This window comes from Micropterus dolomieu, linkage group LG22 (assembly GCF_021292245.1).
Source record: "Micropterus dolomieu isolate WLL.071019.BEF.003 ecotype Adirondacks linkage group LG22, ASM2129224v1, whole genome shotgun sequence".
Classification (NCBI taxonomy): domain Eukaryota; kingdom Metazoa; phylum Chordata; class Actinopteri; order Centrarchiformes; family Centrarchidae; genus Micropterus; species Micropterus dolomieu.
This window is the reverse complement of record NC_060171.1, coordinates 20,120,262-20,134,431: the sequence shown is the minus strand read 5'-3', so window position 1 is coordinate 20,134,431 and position 14,170 is coordinate 20,120,262. Positions and strand designations below refer to the sequence as shown.

Here is a 14,170-nt window from a genome sequence, read left to right as displayed (position 1 = left end):
CACTTACACGCTGCAAGCCAGTCCTACAGAACACCTATACCACAGGGATGTGGAACTAGTGAGAACACAGCCCTGACTCTCATATCCTATTTATACATCCTTTGCTGTACATTACAATCCTATTTAGCTCGCCCTGCTTCCTACACAATCCTATTTATGGATTCACCCCCATCCTGCCACCACCACCACAACGCGCCCCCTTCCTCTCTCGAATCCTATTTGTGTGCCCCCTCCTCCTGTATGCAGGTGCCATCTATCCAAATGGCTGCCCTATTGGGTGTGTGTAAGCTGTGATTCAGATGAGTTTTTGTGTGTGTGTATGTGTGTGTTCACCAGTGATTTGTGTGTTAATGTAACACTGAAATTGGAGTGTTCCACCTAGAAATAAGAGAAACACTGTTCTTGCCAGTGTGACAGACATCAGTCATTTGTTCTGTGGCTAACTAAGGCGCTTATTTAGTTCTTTGAAGGCAAAAATGCATTTTTTTTGTTAGTTTTTTTTTTTTACCTCACATCATTATGTACTGAGAGGAACGAGTGTCAAATCAGTCAAATCTCTTAAAGGTGAAAGAGATTGGAGGTGCTTGTGCTCTTCAACATCCTCCATCTGATGTAATTCATTCCACATCCCCGTCTCTGCATTCACATACCGTCTACAAGTAAAGATGAGCGTCTGTGTCTTCTGTCCCGTCCCATCGCCGCCTGTCTCTGTGACAGGCCTCTTATCCTCCATTAGTGTATTTAAACAGGACAAAGTGCCTGTCCATATCATGGGCCTGTCTCCACCTGACTCCCCTACCTGTCACTCACCCAGCGTTATGAAAGCATCCTCATTCTGTTTGAAGGTGGGAGATGAAAGGAGAAAAGCAGTCAGGGACCTGGTTGGCCTGACAGACCAGATTAGAGTAGCCGATCCTTGAGGAAGAGGTACGAGGGAGGAGAGAGAAGGGTGAGGATGTTCCTGCCGAACTGGATTATTGGAGGGGGTGAAGGAAAGGTATATGTAGAGCAAGCGTCTGTGCTTGTCTTTATTAAGGGAAGGAAGGTGTAGCAAAGTGGGTGTGGAGACTCGTGTGTCGGTTCATATTAGGAAGACAGGTGTCGGTTGGCTTTCCAGTTGCACTTTAGCTGAAGGACTCGTGTCTCACAAACAGAGGTGATGATGAGCCAGCAACAAAAAAACTTCACATGCCGAAACAGTCTTCTCCTGATGAAACAGACAGGCCGCCAGAGCACAAGGTCAAACAACTCACTATGCTGCTGCTGTTGTATCTCCCCCAATTTGTATACACAGCTGGACTAGTTCACGTTATATTGATACTCGGCGTGAGTCTTAGGCAAAGCATTTCAAACAAATGATATATGACGTCTCCCATTTGGCAGACATTTTTATCCAAAGCCAACACCAGAGTGAAATAGTGTGACTGAGCTAAATTTATTAATCATTCAATTAACTAAATGTTCCTTCTTGGTATGGTTCAGATGAATGGACTGTCAGTCTTTAATGCAATCTAATTCTCAGCACACCTCAAGAGAGATGCTGAGAACTTAACTGCTGTGCAACTCTTTCATTTTTCTCACTCTCACTGCATTTCACCTGCATTACTCATTCCTCTGTACGCTTTTGTCACACTCATTTTTTCTTTATTTCGCTGCATCTTTTAGTGTAAGTCCAGATTTTCCCCTCTAGTAGCAAGAGTTTAAGTCACCCTGCAGCGTGCTATCTTCATCTCTCCCTCTGTGTCTCTTTCTTACCTTCCCTCCTCAGATCGAGTCTTCCTCTATGTCTTTGGGGCCGGCTGGTAAAGACAGTCGGGGCAGTCGATCGTATCAGACTATCAGGCCAGTTCAACCATAAATTACCTGCAGCTAACAAAGCGTGCGGCTGTAACTCATTACACAGGCAGACAAAGTCACCCCGGCCCACACGGCTGGGCTACACACCCTCACACGCTGAATGATAGCAGACCAAAGAGAGTGCAGGCAGAGTGTTTGTGTGAATCTGGTCAGTCGCACACTGAGATTTCAGTATTCACAGCATACAACTTCAAACACAGGCGGCAAAGGTGATAATACGGTCCAGTCAAAGAGGCAGATGATTAAATAAAATCAGCACGATAGCGCTGCAACAAAACTTATATATGATTTGAGGATTAATATTAAAAACCGACAAAATACTTATATACCATTGTTCTAAACCATTTTCTTCACTCTAGTGTGAAATTATATCAGAAATTATGGGTTAATGTGCCAATTTAATAATAATTAATTATATATATGTACAAATGACAATTAAGAAACAAGTAAAACAAATATTAAAAAGTAGTAGAAGAAAACAAAAACCTAAAATACGAAGAGAAAATAATAAAACCATTATCCAGCTTGCCAAAATTGATGTTTAAGAGGTGGGGTATTTGTCCATTTTAACTTGTCAATTAATAAAGAACATCCAGCAGAGTCGTATTATACACATTTTTTCTCTCTGTTGAAAGGAGGTATGCCAAATTCATAGGGTTGTTTCAATTTAGCTTTTTTTACGTAAACGTTTTTTGCAAATGGCATATCTTTCTAAATCACTTAGAGCATGACTGGTATGCCTGAAATCCCATAACCTCTACTGTCATCAGGTACAAACACATAACACCCAAACATCCAGTAATCTGATGGTATTTGCAAATGTTTAGAAACTTCTGCACAGTTAATTTATATGGGACTTCATTAGGCTGGTGGTGTGGCACTGTCCCTGTATGTTTAACTATTTGTTGTGTAGAGACAGAGCAGTGTGTTTCCCTCTCCCAGCTGTGTGCGCAGGTCTGTGTTATTGGCTAATTGAGAGCGTGTTCTGTGCTGCAGCTCTGCCCCAGAGGTTACTGTTAGCACACACACACACTGTAGCAGGACAAATGAGAATACACCCCGCCATCTGCCCAAGAGAGACACTGCCTCGCCCTCTCCTTGTCCCTCTACCCTTGTCCCACTCTTCTCTTTTTTACTCTTTATGTCTCATTTTTATTCCTTCGTTCATACTCCCACCTCTCTCTTTTCACACTCCCACACCTCTGCCCCATCCTTTCCCCATATATTCTATTCTACCTTCCCATTTTAACTGTTTTGACCCTCCTGTTTCTCTCTCTGTTCACCACCTCTTCATTTCTACCGCTCTTGTTACACCGGCTTTTTTTCTGCTACCTGCCTCTCCAGCCTAAGTATGTCAGTGGGAGGTGAGTGTGTGTTTGTGTTATGATGTGGGGGATTCAGGCTGTCGTGTTACGGTGTTACCATACTCCGACCGCAGACTTTCAGAATGTTCCGTGGGCGCGATCCATAGGGGCTGACACCAAAGGTGACCCCCGGTCGGTAACCTTGGAGACCAACTTTATTAAAATGAATTTGAGTAGAGGGGCCGTCCTGACAGCAGCATAATTACATCGCAGAGCATCAGCACTAATTTATGCAGCCCGCATTCAACCGGTCAGGAGTGCCGAGATGGGGTCAGCGTGGACACACACAGAAACACACCCATACATGCACTCACACACACAGGAGTTTATTGGACAGACACTCTCACACTGACTCAAAAACACACACACATACACATGGATCAGCATACCAATAAAAATAGTTAAATACATTCAGTTTCTTCTTACACCGCACAATGCAGTGGCGCATCCGTCTTTTACCGCTTTGAGGGTCAATGTGTGTTTGAATGTATGTAGGCATGCATGTGTGTGTGTGTGTGTGTGTGTGTGTGTGTGTGTGTGTGTGTGTGTGTATACATAGAGACAGTGTGTATATTTAGCAGTGTTATAGAGACAGGCGCTGGACAGATCTTAGTGTATCAGTATTAGTGTCATGGCCTGATAAGTGCAGCCGAGGGACTGCTCAAAAGCACATCAAATACAGACTGCAAACTGACAGATAAAATACTGCATGTTTTTTTATGTGTCTCTAAAGTTTTATGCGTTTAATCAGTACACACACAGAGAAAAAAAGAATGTACATATATTTTCACTGTAATGGTCTAAAGGCCCCTTTTAGACCACATGACACTAAATCTCCCTCACTGAGGAAATTCAATCAGACAGGATAGCGACTAATTTACAGGTATTAGGTACAGGAATTTACAGGTAAAGTGACCTACCTTAACTATTCATTGGTAGAAATAACACATTCATTATAACAAGTAACGGTCATGTCTCAGAGGTTTGCTCTGCAGTCCTTTGGGTTTATTGTCCCAAAAGTTACTATACTACTGCTTTTCTTAATGCTAGGTTTGCTCAGCACCCTGTTTTTCTAAAAACTTTCTCTAAAATAAACAATCTCGCTATTTCCTCAATATTAAGCTGGTGACATAGCAACTTGACCAAACCCAGACTTCTACATGTGAACAAAAATGAAAAGTTTGTGGATAAAAACCTATAATGTACAATAAAAAGTGTAAATGAGAACATTTTAGTGCAGTCTTGTTGATTGTGACAGCTTTTCATTCAGCATACAACTAACACTTTGTAATTGCCATCACTTTTATTCACGTATTGATTAGTTAGGTCCTCTGTGCTCATTAGGCTTCATTAACAAAGATCCATAATGACAAAAGTGTGTTATTCTTGCTGCAGCACAAACAGTTCTACAGTTCTGTCATCCTTTCCCTGATCTTAGCTCGGCTTCTTCTCTGATGATGTTTCCAGCATCCAGTCATAAGCCCGGTGACGAGAAGTCTGCCCCATAGAGGATAACACAAGAGACGGAATAAAGTGCGAAGCTGTGGAGGATCAGAAGGGAGAGGGGAAGAAGGGGTCAGAAGAACAGAAGCAGGAGAAAGTGCAGTAGAGGAGTGTAAAAGGGGGTGAAGAGGTGGGAGATGGATATAAGTCACAGCTCCAGTCACTCCATTGTAGCCGTTGTGACCAAGGGCACACTAATCTATCCCATTAGCAGATCTCTCCAACTCTCTCATAATGTTACCGCTAGCTGCTCTCCTGTGACATGTTCCTGGTTTGTGTGTATGTGCGTGTGTGAGGAAAGAAGAGAGATAGGTGTGTGCACGTGTGTGTGTGTGTGTGCGCGCGCCGAATGACAGTTCAGCTAGTTGCTCTCTTGTGAAAATGACACGTTCCTGCCAAATTAATATCATTACTATCAGAGTTTAATGGGCCAGTGCTGCCTTCTTATTTAAAACAGAACATCCCTCTCTCGACCTCCACCATGAGGGAAGGGGGGGTAAATGTGCGCTATAGACAATGTGATAAGACTTTTCCCCCCCTACAGCCAAAGAGGTGTTCAGATGAACTTGAAAGCAAACAAACAGAATATTGTAGATAAAAAGTACATGATGCTGCCGTGGAGGAAAGACCTTAGACAAAACATTTTCATTTGCAACTGAAGCTCACTTTCATTGGGACTAAGACTACTTATCATTCACAGTTTTTTTTCCCCCAGCCATGTCAGTCACTTACCTAAAAATACATTTCCCTTTCTGTTTTGTGATAGCTTTAAAATATATCTCTGCTCTTTTAAAGGGGCTATATGTAAGTTTTTCAATGAAACTACTTATTAATAAATCAAATTTTTATTGCCTTATTGTCAATGGGGTCCTGCAATGGACTGGTGACCTGTCCAGGGTGGCCTTTCGCCCAATGTAAGCTGGGATTGGGTCCAGCCCCCCGCGACCCTGTATGCAGGATAAGCGGTTGGCAATGGATGGATGGATGGATGGATGGATGGATGGATTGTCAATGGGCTCAAAACTCACTTAAAAATGAAGAGCACGCCTGTTTTCTCTGTTGCTTGCATCAGCCACTATTCTGCTATAAATGTCAGATTCAGCCCTGTGCACGCTCCCGAGCCTCTCTCTGACTACAGCGACAACACGGCAGCTAACGACATTCAGTCCACTAACACCATAAAACAACTGGCTCACAGCAAAACACAGGCTCCACGTAAGGATACAAAACAACAATAAAGTTTTATGTGCCGAAGCCCATCAGACCAAACCAAAGGACCAAAGGTTCAGATAATGTTGAGTGTACATTAGTAAAGCTGGAGAAACAGAGAAAGTCCTGTTAGCTCGCCGGCTAACGCAGAGCAGTAGCTAACGTTATCTGGTGCAAAGTTGTAATGTTATCACTTTTCACACTACTTCACCAACACAACCCATATAACTATCCTGTGTACCACTGGTATTATGTCAAATTGTTGATTTAGCCTACAAGATATTATGTAACGGTAAAAAGCAAATGTGGAGTGATTTGTTTACTAGCCTATAGTGATGCAAGCAGGGCAGCAAGCTAACACTACATTAGCTTGGACCTGCCGCTGTTTGCTTCGTAACGTTCAATTTAGATTTATTGTGGTTTTACGATACTCGGGTACATAGCTTCTCCCCCTCTCAGTCGCTGTAACTAACTTGACCCACATAATATACTAATAATATAATATATAATATTGCAACAAAACGGTCACAACAACACAGAAGAAGAGCCATCCACTAACACTACAGTAAAGTTACTGGCTGCGGTCTAACTGTTACAAAGTGTGACAACAATCTCGTTATAATATTCAGTCCAGCTTACCGTTTCGTTATCATCCAATATATTTAGCTGTGCTGACATTGCTGAGCCTCCGGAGAAAGTTAAACAGATAGGAAAGATAGTTACTGAAAGCAGACAGACGAGCTAACGATGTAGCACGTTGGCTAAATGCAGTAAATGTAACGTTATCATGTAATGAGCATGGATTAGTTCAACTTCAAGCTGATAAAACCATTACTGTAACGTTGCAGTGGGAGTTTCAAGCATGTTATGTGAAGCTGTCACCCTGTCTGTATGTCTCTATCGCCGATGTCACTCTGCCTTTTTTTTGGGAGTACTGTGCCAATATGCCGGTGTCTCGCTACGCTGAATGAAAGGTACGGAGCTGGTTTTGATCTGCCTCTGAGCCGAGAACGTTGAAGTAACAGAACCTGAACATGTCTGTGTGAAAAGCCACAGTTTTGGCAACGTTTTGGTTTATGCTCGCTCATGAGTTCAAGCGAGCATGCGTACGAGCACAAACCTGGTTTTAAGCTTAAAACTGCACCGCTAGTGGCCGCTGAAAACTACATGATGCCCCTTTAAACAATGGGGCTCCCTTCCCAGTTGTGATGTTCAATTTTGGGATTGTGTTCTCAGTGGTCATTACAGCTGAGCGCATGTCTGCAGTTGGAGTGACGGCTGCTGTCATTGCTGGTTTTTAACATTATATATAAAAAGGTCTGTGTTAGGGGGCTCCTGCCTTTTAGTTTGGAGGAAAAATACCACTTAGAATTTTGGAGGCAGCTTACAGATGTTTGGCTTTTGGGTACATTTTCTTTCATAGCTTGTGTTTTACAGTATGCCTTTCTGGTCATTGGTTTTCCTTTCTTTTACAGTACCTTACAGTAGGTGTGCGTACAGTATGAGCAGTCTGTTAGGGTGTCATTCTTCACTTGGAGTCAGCACTGTGATAATGAGTTCATTTCGAAACACACTCCGCGGGCTGCCTGTGCATGTAGGCGCATGCATGGTAGTCTTTCCACATGTGTGCTTATTTCCACACTCTGTATACACGTGGATACACTACATTGCATGCGTGTGTGTTTTGTGGTAGGTGCACACCTGAAAACGTGTGTGTGTGTAGGGGGGAGATTGTGAGTGTGTGAATATGTCAAGTTGCCGCAGGAGACCAATTAGATGGTGCATCAGTGAGGAGGTGAGCATACACACACCTGTGTGTGGCCCTATTACACCAGCTCATCACACGCTCTCATACCGACACACAGACAGCATTGCTCTGCTCATAATAGAAACATACTGACACTTACAGTACATTGACCATATGGAATAATGACTTCACTGCGTCAAACTGTCGAACGTGAGTCACCAGCATGCATTATTTCAACCAGGTGTTACTAACTTAACCAACTTTGTGAATTTTGGGTTATCTTACTCATGCTGAGTGGTTGGCGTGACTAATATGTACTGAGGTTTTCTTCACTCAAACCTGCACGCCTTGTTGTGTTCATACACAGTACGTGAGATCCAAAAGTGATTCAGTCCAAACTTTGAGGTGTCGTGCACTGACACAATCAGGTGAGAGTGAAAAGGCAGATCACAGCCAATAAAGCAGCCAGGCCTCTTCATGTATAATTCAGATATTTTATGGAGGGCTATGCACCCATATGGACGTGCTAAAGGAAGACTAAGGCCATTTCCAGCCACAGAAAATCCCTTTTAAAAGCTAATCCCTGTGCCAGAGTCCTGCTCCTTTTACTGCTCCTCTTTAATGAATAGGTGTCCAATAAGGCCTTTTATTGTCTTAGCATATGTTGCTTTTATTAGGGGAAAATAATTAGGTTGTGCGGATCACTTCGGAAGTCCTCTCGCAAGATAAAAATGAGATAGTTTCACAGTCGTTGCGCAAGTCCTTCTGACTCCTCATCGTTTTCCCCTTGGATGGCTTGTGTCCTAGCTCCCTCATCTCCTCCTCTCCATTGTTTCCTTCTCCGCTCTCCTTGTCCCTCCTCTCATCTTTATACCTCCCCTCCTCCTCTCCCTCTTGTCCTTTGCATTCCCTCCACCACGTTCCTCACTTCCTCTTCTATTGTTCCCTGGAACATGCGAGCATTAAATGTATGCATGGATGTCGCATTGGACTGCACATTTATACACACACACACACACACACACACACACGAACAGATGAACAATAACAGTGTGACAGGAGGCTGTTGATGACTGACACTCGGTTGATCTTATCTGCCGCAAAAGGGGTAAAGGGAGGGCCGCAGAGAGAGAAAGAGAGAAATAGTGTGTGTGTGTGGGGGGGGGGCTGTTGTGCTTTGTGTTGTGTTCCTGTCACTCCTACATAGTTTATTCCTCTGCTCCTTTCTCTCTCTGCCTTCTCATCTTCTACTACATCACTCTGGTCACTTATATAGAAAGAAAGGATGGCAGCAGGGCTCATCTGTGATCTGGGACCCCAGGCAAAGTGATCCATTTACCTCCAAGAGGTCCTACTATGGCCGTTTACCCACGAGACCTCAGTTACACTAGCACTGTATGCCCAGTTCTGTAAGTTATGAGGCCGGAGGGGGATGGGGTTGCAGGGGAATAGGGATCTGCAGAGGGTTGATGGAAAAGAAGGGGGCAGAGGAAGGAGTGGGGGGCAAGGCTGAGGGACTGAGAGGGATTGAGCTTGTGTGATGAAGGAATGGAAAGAGAAGGAGGTAGGGAGGAGGCTGGTCCTTCCGTCCTGCCATTAATGCCCCTCAGGGGAGAACACTGCCTGTAGGTGAGTATTAGCCATCAGCCTGTGGGCTAATGGAGGGTATGCAATAGAGTTTAGTACGTACAGATGACTAGGGGTAGACTAATCACTGGAGACACATGAAGAGGAGAGCTGGTCATTCTCAGGGGATCTAAACAAGTTCTCAGTCAGATTGTGGACATGTTCCAAGTCAAATAAAGGCTTTAGTCTATATTCAATGCTGTTGGGTGTGTATAAATGAATAGTTTGTGCATATGGATTAGATTATACAGGATTTATACAGGACTCTCTTGTAAAAGAGGAAAAATTCTCAATGGGACTTTTCCTGTTTAAATAAAGGTTTATATATATTATCATGCTAGAATTGAGAGAACGCACCTTTACTTGCTTATGTATAATGTTATCTTCGCCCTACCTCAGTCAGGGTGACAGAGGTCACCACAAAGAAACAGGGGTGAGAGTCAGGGTGCTTTCTGAAGTGTGCGCTGAGGTGTTTGAGGCGCTAATCTCCTCTCCTCTTGGTTCAGTGGTCAAGCTGAATGGAGGGACAGCTTGTTTATCTGAGGGGACGGCGTTACCCGGGATTCCCCCTACAGCTGGGCCAGGCACGCTCAGCTGAGCTGTCGGCTCGCAGAGGTTGATAGCCATGCACACACACCACACATTCACACTTAAATTGCACATACACCGAGGACATTTTGATTTCAATGGTTATTTATTAAATGTAAAATATCTTTAGCACAGATTAAAAATCAGACACCTCCATCTATTTGAAACACCACAGGCTGAAAAAAAACATTCCTGAAACAGAATCACAATCCCCTTGGAATCCCACTTTCAGGATAGCTAGTCCACGAGGCTGGGCAGAGGGCTGAGGCAAAAACCGCACTCCTTCTGATCCCTTTACTGGACCTACAAGCCATGAAATACTTTCCAAATGCATGCTGCAGCCTTATTACATTGGATTGTAAAACTTTTTTTGTTCATCAAGTACCTTTAGAATTGAGGTATTTTATAGATGAGGAAAAAAAATATGTAGTTTACATCTATTTTTCCTAAAATGTGACTGTGTCTAAAACGGGGTAAAAGATTATTTGCAAAATATGATCAGCACTTGTTAACCTCATAGAACTGCTCTACACAGTGGGTACTTGAAATCACAGCCTGTCAGCTCTCCAAGCAAACCAGCAGGCTAACAAAAATTATTTTAAAAATCCAATTTTTGGTTCTGAATGAAACTGTTTTCTTGACCCGCTGCATACCCGGAGGGCCTTCACATGACAAGCATGGACTTGTGCTGTAATGGTCTGTGGTTCATGCCAGGGACTGAACCTCTCAATTTGTGTCCCTGGCATAAATACCGTTGCCAACATTTAGCTCTGCTGCTGAATTGGAGTGCCATCACAGAGGTCAGCTGGTGAATGCTCCCCCTCTCTTTTCTGCTCTGCCTCAACCCTCGCTGCTGTACAAATGCCAACTGACAACAACTGACACAGATGGTGAGCAGAAACACAGAAGGACAGGCAAAGGAAGAGAACCACCCACAGGAGTAAGAAAACAGGAAGACTCTACACACACTGTCCGATAGGAGAGAGGATATTGCCTGACAATATTAGCAACTCATTTATTTTAAAATGTTTTTATTTTTAATCTTTTCTTTTTTTCTGCTTTTTTAAATTATTCTTTTTTTCCGCACATGCCATATGAGAATTTGGGGATTATAAAAGTACCTGAAAGAATTGCTAGGTTTTCAGCATGCATAGCTGTTTGTATTTACAGGGTTGTATTTACAGGGATGGGCCAAAAACAGACTGCTCTACAGTACTGGGTTTATTTACATCCAGGTCAGAGGGAGAGGTCAGTGTCATAACTACAGATGGGGGGGGGGAGGTCACATGCATAGGGTCAGAGAAAGCTCATACGGCTGAGTACAACTTGGATGATGAAGACACAGAATGGAACACGGCAAAGTAACATTACTGTTAATTCAACAACATCACATCTCCCCCACATACCCTTTTTGCTTTTAAATACGCTCAATAAATTGTTTTCAACAACTGATTATTGCGCAACACTATACAATGACATTTCTATTGCAAGTCCATGAGGTCCTTGGGTATTGAGTCAATACTGCGATTGGAAGACTTGGATCTGATCCCAGAGCAGTTCCAGAGCCATAGTAGTGGATCCCAGGCTAAGTGCAGGCTCACTGATGTTTATCTACAGTCAGCTTATTGCGGGGTGTTTTGTGAGTATTTTCATATTCAGCATTTGGGTGTGTTTTTGTTACCCACAGAAGGAGATTCACACAGAGAAGTAAGTAAAATCTGCTCTCACTTGGGACTGTCCTGCTCCTTTGTTTTGTCATATTGCTGTGGTGCTTCGATCTTTAGAGTTTTATTTTTAACACATTGGTTCACCTAATCTGTTCCAACTCCTCCCCTCCCAAAATTAGTGTGGTAGTAGCACAGCAGTTTTTCTTTATGGGGAATGTCAGGCAAAGTCTCAAGTAATTCAAAAAAGTCCTGGTCAAGTCTCAAGTCTTGATTTGTCTTTCAGGTCTCTGAATGCTGACAGTGCTCATTAATGACATGGCACTAATGTTTCTACATAACTGAGACCAAGTTTCTTCACTGCGATGTATTAGATCTTTTAAAGAAAAAAAAATAGTTATACATTGATAACTGAAATGCTAAAGTCATACCCTTTTCTCTTACAGAGATGACTTGGAGGGCCCAGAATAAAATATTTGAGGTGGATCCATGTGGCTGGCATTCTGAATAGGCCAATTGCACAGCAATAGGCAGGACGACCAGAAAATCCTAAATGTAATCACAATGATTAAGTAAATGCACTTAATTTTCTATAGCTACAAATCCTTTGCACAACAAATGTTGGCACATCATTATTATATCATTATTGAGAATTATTCCAGTCAGAGATGTTCACGTTTTTGTTTTCAAGTCTTATGTCAAGTCAAGCTGTTGGGCAAGTCCAAGTCACAGTCTACAGCTCTGGCTGGTAGAGAACAGCTGTGTTTCTCTGAAGACTACTGTACACAAGGTAATGATTCACATTTAGTTGCAGAAGATAGAACGACACACAGCAAAATCCATCAGTTTGTAGACAGCTAAATTTACAGGCATAATCTACAGTTTCACATGGGTTAGAAATGGTTGTTAACACCAGAGATGTGTATGAATCACACTGGTTCAGTGATATTGCCTTTCATGTTGATTGTTCCAAGTGTTTATTTGCATTTCTGTTCGTGCTCATGTGCAGGCGCATGCTTATGTTCATGCATGCACGTATGAATACTGTATGTGTTCATGTGCAGTTGTGTAATGTAAGTGTAATCAAGGTGGTTTGCGCACCCCCTCTCTTTTCTCACTACCTCACACACCCCGTGCCTTCTATCTGCGAACACACACACACACACAATGATAGATGGCTGTGGTGGGTGGTTGAGCATGTTAATGCCTTATCTCATCAGCCTTATCTTCTGCAGAGGTCACAAGGTCAAGTGGTGAGGGGGATGAGCTAAACACCAATAAGATAGCACATTGTTGGATGCGGAGAACAGTCAGTCATATACTGATCCATTCACTGCTAACTGGACTGTTGCAGGCTGTAGAGAAACAGTAGTACAGACTCTTGCTCTTCTAGGAAAAATATTTTTAAAAACGGAAGCACTTTTGAAAGAAAAAATCCTGAAGTCTTCATTATGAAGTCAGTCACTTAAATCTGGATTATGAACATGAATGTTATTTTTTTTTTATCAATTTTTCAACTTACAGCAGGATGAGTGTTTGGTAACTAGACACAAACAAACTGCTTTGAAAGTCAGCCAAGTTCTAGAGGGTGTCAGCAAGTCAGAGCCTGCAGCACTGAAATCTTCAGTGAAGTAAAAAAGGCATTTAGCTTTCACACGAGCTAAATCAGATGCCCTAAGCGAGGGAGATGAGTTAAACTGAGCGCGTGTGAACCTGCAACTCGGAGACACTGCTTGGCATTTGTCTGTCTTTGATATGGCGACCAGTGATGTGGATGAAGTTATCACCCCACTGGCAGGTGAGACAGACAGCGGCACACAGAGAGATGCTGCCTTTTCATCTGCTGTTTACCAGCTCTCTCATCACACTGCGCTTCAAACACGCTCAATCTGCTGCCGCAACGTTACCAACCAGGCTTCCTCCTGGCGGAAGTTTACTTAGAGCTTAGAGGGGGTTGTGTGTAAGTGTGTGTTGGGGGGGGGTGTGATGAGAAAAATATGTCTTGGAATCTGGTTGGTGTGTCTATTTCGATCATTGCATTTGCATTTATGTGCATACTTTTGTTCTTGCATATGAAAGTATAAGTTCTTTAGACTGCAGTGGATCTTTCCACTTCATGTGTGTTGGTCTCACAGCTGCTTTAGGAAGCTGTTCAGACGGTTGGCATGTAATGTGACTCCATTATGCATGTGTGTATGTTTGTGAATCTTGCCCATGTTTGACTACTGCCTATATGAGGTTGTCTCACTGTGTGCCAGTAGTCTATGCTGTGCTAAACATTAGTCCTCAGTCTTCACATCACTGCCCCCACACCCCCCCACCTCTCATTGGGAGATAAAGAGGCGAGCCATTTCATGTGTCCGTATAGAAGTCGTCTCCAGCTCTGGAGTTTGCAGGGAAGCTGTCACAGCAGCTTTTAGCTGGAGCTGCAACATGAAAGATCCCTCTTTGAGGAGTTGGGTTATGTGTGTAATTCTCTCTGACGTGTTTATTCTGCTGCAGTTTCCACTTTCATTTTCAAATGTCACAGAAGGCTCCCTCCTCCAAGAATATCCCTACTAATTACTGACTGATGGGACAGGGTGTATTAGAGAACTTAGCAGGTTGCGTCC

The 14,170-nt window shown here is 43.1% G+C and overlaps 2 protein-coding genes across 2 annotated transcripts in view; both read left to right on the top strand.

Moving 5' to 3' along the window:
* LOC123961427 (zona pellucida sperm-binding protein 3-like) overlaps positions 1-14,170 on the top strand; it is a gene marked incomplete in the record, with an annotated part of 791,580 nt that overhangs the window by 563,821 nt on the left and 213,589 nt on the right.
* wwox (WW domain containing oxidoreductase) overlaps positions 1-14,170 on the top strand; it is a 138,522-nt gene that overhangs the window by 121,978 nt on the left and 2,374 nt on the right. The gene's annotated exons all lie outside the window — the stretch shown is intronic.